The 10,090-nt window shown below is 46.6% G+C and overlaps 1 pseudogene; it reads right to left on the reverse strand.

Moving 5' to 3' along the window:
* Positions 1-8,814: 8,814 nt before the first annotated feature.
* Positions 8,815-9,450, reverse strand: LOC119292751 (annotated as a pseudogene).
* Positions 9,451-10,090: the final 640 nt, after the last annotated feature.

The raw sequence follows: 10,090 nt of genomic DNA on the forward strand, positions 1-10,090 counted from the left end.
ATGATGTTGAGATGATCTCGAGGATGATCATTCAACTTGTGATGTGGTCACGAGGTGACCGTGTGGATGTTGTGCTCACGAGGTGATCACGTGGATGTTTTGATCACGAGGTGATCATGTGGACCACAAGGTGGTCGAGATGGTATATTGCTTGGCCGACAACCAAGAGTGAGATGGTTCTTGAGATCAGATATGTTGGTTCATCGGTATTCTAGTAGTTTCATATCATGTTTAGTAGTTGCTTTCGCATCATGGTAGTTGTTAATTAATTAACCTACTAATGCTATGTTGTTGTTTTGCTTTGATGCTTTTGGTTGTTGTGAGCTTGCAAGTACATTCAATGTACTGACCTGGCGTGTCATGCCAGATTGTAGGTGATGTCGTGATTGCTTGATTGTTTGCTTGTCGAGGTTACCGCTCGTGCGAGCTAGATCATGTCCCAGCCAGAGTCCTTGCAGAGTGGAGTTCACCACCTTCGACATTGTCCCACTGCTAGAAGTTTTTCCACCACTACGAGTTGTTCTGCTGCTAGAATAGAGCAAGTGTTGTATCGCAGGCGTAGTGTCGTCGTGCTGATGTGAACCTTGGTAACACTAGTTCCTTGTATTTATCCATTGTAATAAGAGTTGATTTGTTCTATGTCAAGCAGTGTCGTATTCCATAAGACTTCTCCTCGATCTCTGGGTTGGAATACGAGGCGTTCCGGTTTCTCTGAGCCGGGGTGCCACAGGCTTGGTATCAGAGCAGGTATGGCTGTAGGATGCCCTAGTTAGCGCAAGCGGTAGAAACCGGTAGTAATCGGTAATAAAGAGTCCGTCTTGTTTGTTGCATTTGGTTGTTGCATTTGTTTGTTGCATTTGGTTGTTGCATTTGTTTGTTGCATAGCATGCATATAGCCTTATTATTTCTGCTAACGGTTTTATCTCGTGAGTGTAGATGGCATCGGATCCTGATCCACTACAGTTCAGCCTCTGCATTCCTCCAATTTCCTTTTTTTTCTTCAGTGTTTGGTGTCATTTCTGTCCCAGCAAAGTGATGCCAAGTGATCCGAACACTGTTTGCAGAAAGTGGTGCTCAGGTATCGCGTCGATATCCTCCTTGCAGCCTCGCCGATCGTTATGGTGGTAGACATGCTTCTACCCCGGATCGTGCTTTTCTCTTGTCGTGTTGGCAACCCTTAATGATCTTAGCTATCACCAAAGGGCAATACCAGCCGACTCACCCTCCCTTGCTACCCTATTCCGTGGACGAGTCCGGATCCCTTCCGTCCGCTTGATAATAATGTGGTTGCAACATTCGTGTCCCGCTACATGGTTACCGAGCACGTCCTCGCTGTCGGTGTCAAAACCAGCTGATCTCGGGTAGGGGGGCCCAAGTTGTATGTTTGAAGACCGATGGTAACTATGGACAAAGGACACAGTGTTTACCGAGGTTCGGGCCCTCTTAATGGAGGTAAAACCCTACTCCTGCTTGATTATATTTGAAGGGTATAGGGGTTACAAGAGTTGACCCACCACGAGATTGAGTTGGCTAACCCTAGATTAGCTAGCCTAGCAATGTTGTGTTCCTGCCTCCGATCTAACCCTCCGGTTTATATAGACACCGGAGGGGCTTAGGGTTGTACAAAGTCGGTTTTACAGAAAGGAATAACATATACGGACACCTATACTTGCCATCCACACATACGGGAGTCCCTACCGAACATGAGAGGTGATCTTCTGTCTTGTATCTTGATGGCCCATCAGTCCGGCCCATATCCAATAGACTGGACGCCCGAGGACCCCCCTAATCTAGGAATCCCATAGCAGCCCTTGAATTGTATCCGGGTTTTCATAATGAACACAACCCTTAGCCGCGAAGGCATGATATATAAAAAATAAGAACAGTGTCTTTTACCGACAACTTTTTTGGCAAGGCGTTAGATTTGACCCTTTGATGTTTTGAACCATTTTCACACCCCGCGTTTCGTGTTTTGAGGTCAAGCCCCATTGGCCCGTCCTGTCAAAACAGAGATCATGCCCACTTAATACGGGATTGCTCATCAATAGAATTTGGGTAGTCAAACCGTTGGCATTTTACCGCCTATAAGAGGGCAATAGATTTCTCTTTTCTTCCCCACGCCTTCCAGCCTCCTCTGCCTTCCAATCTCCCAAGCTCTCAGCGCCCAAAAAGTCTCTGTCTTTCTCACCACCACCACCGCCTCCTCCGACCATGCCAGATCCGGTTCCAAAGGCAAGTGGGAGGCCTCCTCCGTCACGGAGAAGGAGATAAAAGATCTCCGGAGTGCGGGATACCTCACCGCCAACATCGCGCATAGGCTCCCCCCCCAAGGGTCAAGTCATTCCCACTCTAGAGCCCGGCGAATGGGTCGTCTTCCTTCCTCATTTCCTTAGAGGGATAGGCTTTCCACTCCACCCATTTGTCTGTGGACTCATGTTCCACTACGGGCTAGATTTCCATGATCTAGCCCCGAACTCTTTCCTCCACATCTCGGCGTTCATCATCGTGTGCGAGGCTCTCCTCCGCATCCACCCACACTTGGGCCTGTGGCTCAAGGTCTTCAATGTGAAGCTGAAGGTGGTCGACGGGCAGCACGCGGACTGCAGCAGAGCTATGATCAGCAAGCTGCCCAACACCATGTGGCCCAAGGGGGCCTTCGTGGAGACCGTCAAGATCTGGAAACAGGAGTGGTTCTATATCACCGAGCCGCGCCGCACTAAGTGGGCGGCAATTCCGGAATTCAGACCCGGGCCCCCCATGAGGCTCGTCTCCTGGACCACGAAGGGCCATGACTGGAGGTCTCAGACAGAGGTGCAAACATTGCAAATGCGCATCACTAATGTGCTGGGGAAAACCTTGGTCTAACCAACATGGTTAAAATCATGCTCTTCTGCTGCATCCTCTCCTGCCAGCGCCGGGCTTCCCCCATGTGGGAGTTCAATCCGGAGGAGTCGCGGACTCTGCAGCATTTCCTCGGCACCATGCACGAGGGAATGTGGAAGCTGCTCTTCAAGGCGTAGAAGAGCTGGCCCATGGAGACCAAAGACGTCGGCCTCAACGCCATGAATCTGGCCACTCTGGTAAGTATTTAACCTTCCGAAGACATACCCAATTTATATATTTGGTCGATACAAAACTCATTAGCCCATCTTTTTTTACAGGGCTGGACCAAGAAGTTGGAGCGGATTAAGAGTCCGGCTCCGTTGCCTGAAGACCCAGCCACTCCTCAGCTGGAGGAGATGCTGGTCCCGGCACATTATCAGGCACCGGAGAAGAAGGTCAAGAAGAAAGGCAAGGGGCCCAAGGACGGGCCCCGCTACAAAGGCCCTCTGGAAGCAGTGTCCGTAGAGACCGAGGCCGTCTCCTCTCACGAGGAAGACGAGGACGAAGAGGAGGAGGAGGAGGAAGTGGAGAGCGACCATCCTCAAGACAAGGAGGGGAAAGAGAACGACCTCCGAGAACCTGGAGGAAGCGACGCCGAAGAAGGGGAGGGTGGTCCTCTCGGATAGTTCAGACTCAGAGTCCAAATACAGCCCGCAGAAGGTCCAAAGAGAGAAGCCCCTGGCCAAAACGTAAGTATCGAAAACTTACTCGTTCAGTTATCGCTTAATCTGCCTCTGTCATATCAAATCTTTTTCTGCTTTTCAGCCCTCCGCGCAAGATCCCGATTCCCTCCTCTTCGGAGGGGAACTCTCTAGCACCTGGAGAGGCAGAGAGTGACGGACTGTCTCCCGCCTTCTCTCCCCCTGCCATGGAGGACACCGAGGTGTCATCCCAAAGGCCATCTCCTGGCCAAGGAGGAGCGGACGAGACCGTCCAAAAGGCATCCGAGGACAACACCTCGGACATTGTAGAGCGGGGCACGGCGACCCCCATGACCACCGAGGGTGGGGGGGTCTCAACAGTGTAGGCCCTCGCCGAACACCGTCCCGGAGACCAGTACGGCTCCAGGTTTGGACCAACACTCCCCTTCGAAAGAGGGGGAGGAGCAGCAGCTCCATTGGCGGCCTCTGTCAATCCAAAGGCCGCTGACACTCTCCAGGAAGCACTACAACATGCATCCATCATGGAGGAAAACCGCACCCTGATGGGTGCGGTTATGGAGAAGGTTCGCTCCGCGAAGAGCAGACTGACCGAAGCTTTCAACAGCCTACTGGCAGGCTTTGAGGTATGCGATGTAATATTCTTTTACAAGTTTTTTTTTGTATATATATATATATATATATATATATATATATATATATGGCTGAGCTATTCTGTTACCGGTAACAGAATAATATTCTGTTACCCTCGCGCCCTATATAGAGGAGATGATCCGTCTGTCCAAAGCCCACCGTACCTCTTGCATCTGGTCAACCCCCGACCTTCTCCATCCCGAGCACCCACCACCTTGACCTTCCCGCGCGCCGCCAGCCGCCACCTCCCTGTCCCGCGCCGCCGGACGCCGCCTCCCTCCCCCGCCCCGCCGGACGACGGCGCCACCACGACCACCCTCCCCGACACGCCATCACCATGACCACCCTCCCCGACGTGCCGCCGCCACACCCCCTCCCCTAGCGTGCCGCCGCCATGACCTCCCTCCCCAGCGCGCATCGTCCGGCCCTCTTCCCCACCGCGTGCAAGCAGTTCAACGTGCGACCATGGGTCGTTCAATGTCTCCGCCGTGGACACGCCCCTCTACCTCCTTCTGATTGCATGTCGCCCTGGTGTGGCCAGGGCGTTCGGTTCGCCGCCCCTGCGACCAGCAGTCCAACCCGGCCACCCCAGGCCGTTCACTCGTCGCAGCTCCTAGGTCCCTGCCCACCCCCTTCTTTCTTCTTCACCACATAAGCTTTTGCTGAGTGCATGCCATGTGTTTGCTAAAATGTCTCCGTGCACTCGCCTACTAGTTTTGATATGTTCTTGTTCATTTGTAGCTAATGTCAAATCTGGTTTCGCTTGAGGCAGGGACAGAGAAGTGAGCAAAAGGAGAAATTGATCAATTTCTCATTTTGCAGCGGTGGTTTTCCTATGCACATGTTGACACAACGTATCATCAAAATGGGTATGATCAAAATGCCTCTCATAGGATTGGTTATAAATGTCTACACCTTTGTAGGCTTTTTCAGTTGCTAGCAAAAATAGATTTGTAGAAGTTCAACATAAAAAGTGAAATCAGTTAGTTGATGGAAAATAATTTACTTAGATATGTATACACTGCAGTAGCAGTTCGATTCAAAAAAATTCTACAGTTTGTTAGACCAAAAATAGAAACACATACCATGGTTTAGGGCCTAGACCACAAAAACTTCAGTAACTAAATCATTTCTCCACTTAGAGCAATTTTCATGTGTGATCTGTACTTTAGGTGCTAATATAAGAATTCATGTCCTCAGGGAGTTCATGTATTATTACCATAGGAGTTCAAAAACTAAACAATGAAAAAGTTCGCCCCACAGTATGTTTAAACAAAGATACTCTAGAAAGTTTATTGGAAAGAATACTTAACATGAGCGGCATGTTTGTTTTAGTGTGCCTAAAAGAATGGCCCGAGGACACAAATGTAGCCTTTCTTCGCTGTTTCTCTTGCTTATTAAGATCTGAATTGATAACTTATCTTGAACTGGATGTTGCTGCAGTTTGGGGATTTTATATTATTATGGCATTTGGGGATTTTATATTATATGGCATTTGGGGATTTTGCAGCAGTTTGACAATAAAGGTTTACACCTCTTCAGATTATGAAAAGCTAGTAAGTTCAGACTCTGGAAGGAGAGATCATCGTTTGTTAAGGTCTGGTGTTTAGTTGGTGGTTATGTGGTACCTACACCGTCACTTTTCATCAAGACCTCAAGAAGAGATCTCATCTCGAGGTGAAAAAAAAATCCTTTTACTGCTCTCTTTTTTCTCTCACTCATTCATCTTATTATGTGCACAAAAAATTCATGTCATCCTGAATTTGTTACACTGGTGCAGGAGCAAGAAAGCAGATGCACAAGTTCATCTTCAGTGACACACTCGGTTCAAATTCTAATTTTTAGTTAGTACAATTCTTATTTGTTTAGTTCAGCGCCGATTTCTGACTTCCTCGGCCATCATCACCACCTCATGTAAGTTCACTACCGAGAACAAGCACGACCACCTACAGTCTCCGGTGGTCGCCTTGGCTGCCCTCGGCCATGAGCTTGTTCGCCATGGTTACTCGCAACCGTCCAAGTGGAGCACGGACATCAGTCCATGTAGAATTGAAGCCACCATCTTCAGCAAGCAGAATAGTTGTGCTAGTTCAATTTTTTCAGTCCATCTTTTGTGTGCTATTTAGTACATCTAATGCCAAATCATAAGTACAATTGCCTCATCTTCATATAACATTCAGGAATTCAATTTAAATGTTCTTTACTGTCCTAATTTTTTGGTACCAGGTGAAGTAATAATCATCTGCATTTCAGAAGAGTTGCCAACCATTAGCATTGTACTCTAGCTAGGCAAAATGCATATTGTCTATAGTTTATTTTTACAGTACTGCTGTGAATGTAGACACATAATTACCTCCCAGAGTAATTATGCCTTGCATGAAGCTTAAGCCTATTCCTCATCAAGAAACAGCTGTTAAATGGATGTTGAACCGAGGGCAAAACTCTGAGCCCTTAATGCATACTCTGTGCAAGAATTTCTCCGAAGAGGATGGCTTTCTTTACTTCATAATTGTTAGAACTCCATTGGCCGCACGCCCAAGCCGTTCACCTCCTCCACTGTCGACCGTTCAACGATGCGACCATAGGCCATTCACCTCCGAACCCCCAGTGTCGCACCAGATCGATGCACCCTTCAGTTCACCTTGTAGGCCTTTTTCAGTTAACCTCGTAGGCTTTTTCAGGTTCACCTGGTAGGTTTTTATGCTTTTTTCAGTTCATCCTGTATTGTAATTTGCTGCCCAACTTGCTGTTGCTAAACATTGTAATTTGCTGCCAAAGGCTTGTGCTCAGCGGCCGCAGGGGGAGCAACGGGGTCGAGGATCTTCATCTCGGCAGTACAACTGCACGACTCGTCGACGTTCATGAAAAGTGTTGTTGTTGTACACTCAACACAGGTGCACACAGCAATAAGGGAGAAGCGCACATGAAGCAGGTGAGGAGGTGTGTGTGCGAGAGATGATACTGAACTTGTACTACTGTTGTACTCGCGTGTGAATGATTCTTTTTTCCTGCTCATTCTTGTACTGCCTGCCGTGAAAAAAACTGACGACAGAATACTTGATATTTGTGTATTCTATCATCAGTTCATGGAGAAGAAGTTCTTTTTTCTTCAGTGTGTATTCTAGCGTGAGTTCTGTGTGTATTTTTGTTCTCTTTTCTTCAGTCCACAAGAAGAAAACATGTCAGTTCATGAATAGAGAATGTTTGTATTAAACTTAATATTAGTTCGATGTATATTCTAATGTCAGTCCATGAAAAAGACACAGAAAAGTTGGTGTGTGTTAAGAAATATCGTTACTTCAAGTTTTCAAGCTTTTAAATTCTGTAAGTTTAGATATATCACCTAAATAAGTAATGATTTGTAGTGAGTTTCTTCAGTGTCAATTATGATTCAAGTGCCCTGTGCTTGTGTTGATTATTATGGACATGTGCAGTACAAACATATGCAAATGGTGCAGTACACATATTTAAAACTTTTATATATTTACAAAACAGAAATTATCATTCCCAAAAACCTACAAAAAAGTATCAATTTATATTGATAGTTGTTCTTGTCCTTATATTGCAACAGTGCAATGACAAAAAAACTATCAGTTCAACAGCATGGACATGCTAATGCTGTAGTGATCTCGTGTGCGGCCACAAGTTCTAAAATGAAGACAAAAGAAAATGGAAGCGAAAAAATAAGAAAAATAAAAATCTAAAAAAAGGTCACTTATGTTCAAGTGCTCATCAAACACAATTAAAAAATTGTGAGTTCGTATGGAAAGGTCATGTATTACTAGCATATAAGTTAAAAAAAATAAAACATAGTTAGTTCGTTCTAGGGAATTCAAAGAAAATTTGATGAGAAAAACATAAAATATTTATTACAAACAAAATTCGGTCAATTCGCCTACATAAAACTGTGCAAGTTTGGGTGATGATGTCATCATCAGTTCGGACGAGAAAACAAAATTATCATTAAAACCCCAAAAATTTCGCTTCTATAAGTTTAAGTGCTCATCCGACACGGTTCAAAAAACCTGGTTGGAGAAGTCCGTTGTTCATTTCGGGAGTCCCAAAAATGATGCATTCTTACCGTATTCAAAACTACACCTTAGTCATAATAAAATTGAGAAAAAGTTTAACATAACAATTCAGTCAGTTCAACGGATATAGGCCATTCAATCTCGAAGACGATGACACCGAAAAATTGTATGCAAAAAATGTAAAGGTAAAAAACAAAAAAAGTTCAACATCACAAATTCAATCAGTTCAACGGGTATAAGCCACTCAAGCTCGGAGACGATGACATTGACAAATTGTACGATAAAAATGTATAGGCAAAAAACAAAAAAAGTCATCAATCAGTCCAAGGTCTGAATATAGAAAAGTTCAAACTCTTTAGGTGAAATAGTTCGAAGGATAAAAAAAGGGTATTGAAAAAAGATTACTCTAAAAAATAGTTAAACGGCCATGCACTTTTTAAATCCGCACGGTGAAAAACTTAGCAATGCCGCTGAGTTAATCATCCTCCAATCAATCTTTATATGCAAATCAACTCTTATCAAAATGTACATGAGATATTACTGTCAAAATTCAATCCCGCTGAGTTATCCATGCTACTGTAGTATCGATTCAGTCGTCAACACAAGCTTCAGTTATCTACCGTGGCGGAGCGAATCTCCGGGGCCGCGGCGACTACGGCGATGGCGTCAAGCCGCTCGATGAGATGCTGCACCATGGGCCTTGCCTTGGGGTCCTCATTGACGCAGGCGCACGCCAGCTCCAGCACCCTCGCCGCCTCCTCCCAGTGCCGGCCCGACACAGCGGCGTCCACGGCCTTTCGGCTCCGCCCCTCCCGCCGCAGCCGCACCGCCCACGCCATCACGTCCCGCGCGCCGAGCCACATCGCCATGTCCACGGGACGCCGCACCGTCACCAGCTACACCAGCACCACCCACATGTTGTACACGTCGCCCCAGTACATCGCCTCCGGCGAGTGCCCGTACTCCGGCGGGATGTCCCCAGCGTCCCCACCAGGTCCGTCGTCACGTGCGTGTCGTCGCTCCGGCGCGCCAGCCTGAAGTCCCCCGAGCCGCGCCTCCATCGCCGTGTCCAGCAGGATGTCGCTCGACTTCACGTCTCGGTGCATCATCCGCGTGTCGCCGCCGTGCTGGTGCGCCAGCCCGCTCGCTGCACCCCGCACGATCCAAAGCTGCTCCAGCCAGGGCACGGGGTCGCCGGCGTCCGTGCGCTCGTGGAGCCAGTGGTCCAGGCTGTTGTTCTCCATCTACCGGTAGATGAGCAGGCGGACGTCAGTTCAATGAGATGAGGAGTCAAGATGATCAGTTTGACGAGATTAAAATTATCAGTACAACCGCCTGAAACTGTCAGTTCAAGAAGGGTAACAGAATAATATTCTGTTACGCGTAACAGAATAGCCCAGATGTGTGTGTATATATATATATATATATATATACATATATATATATATAAACACTATTCTGATCACGGGATGAGAATAATATTTTGATCACAACTTGACCAGCCCCGCTAGTAGTACGTTGAACTTTCCTGTGAATTAGGTTGAACTTCCGCCAACATTGCCCAAACGGGGCTTGCGATATACCGTTGGAAAGCTATGGACACCAATATCATGACCCAACTTAAATTTTTGACAAAATATAAGCGGTTTAAGAGCAGTTTTGAAAACCGTTTTTTCTTCGCACAAAAAATTTGAATCATATTTTCGATCGCATTTCTAAACCGTTTATCAGAATGAGGCATATAATATGGCGTTGGAAAGCTGCTACAAAACTGCTCCTTCCACATGTTCAAAGTTTTTTCTAATTCCCTATGGTTAAAGAGTAATTTTAAAAAACGTAAAATTTCGTAAACCGAACAGCTGAGTTCATTTTTTTGATGTCATT

Source organism: Triticum dicoccoides, chromosome 4B (assembly GCF_002162155.2).
Source record: "Triticum dicoccoides isolate Atlit2015 ecotype Zavitan chromosome 4B, WEW_v2.0, whole genome shotgun sequence".
NCBI classification, from domain to species: Eukaryota; Viridiplantae; Streptophyta; class Magnoliopsida; order Poales; family Poaceae; genus Triticum; species Triticum dicoccoides.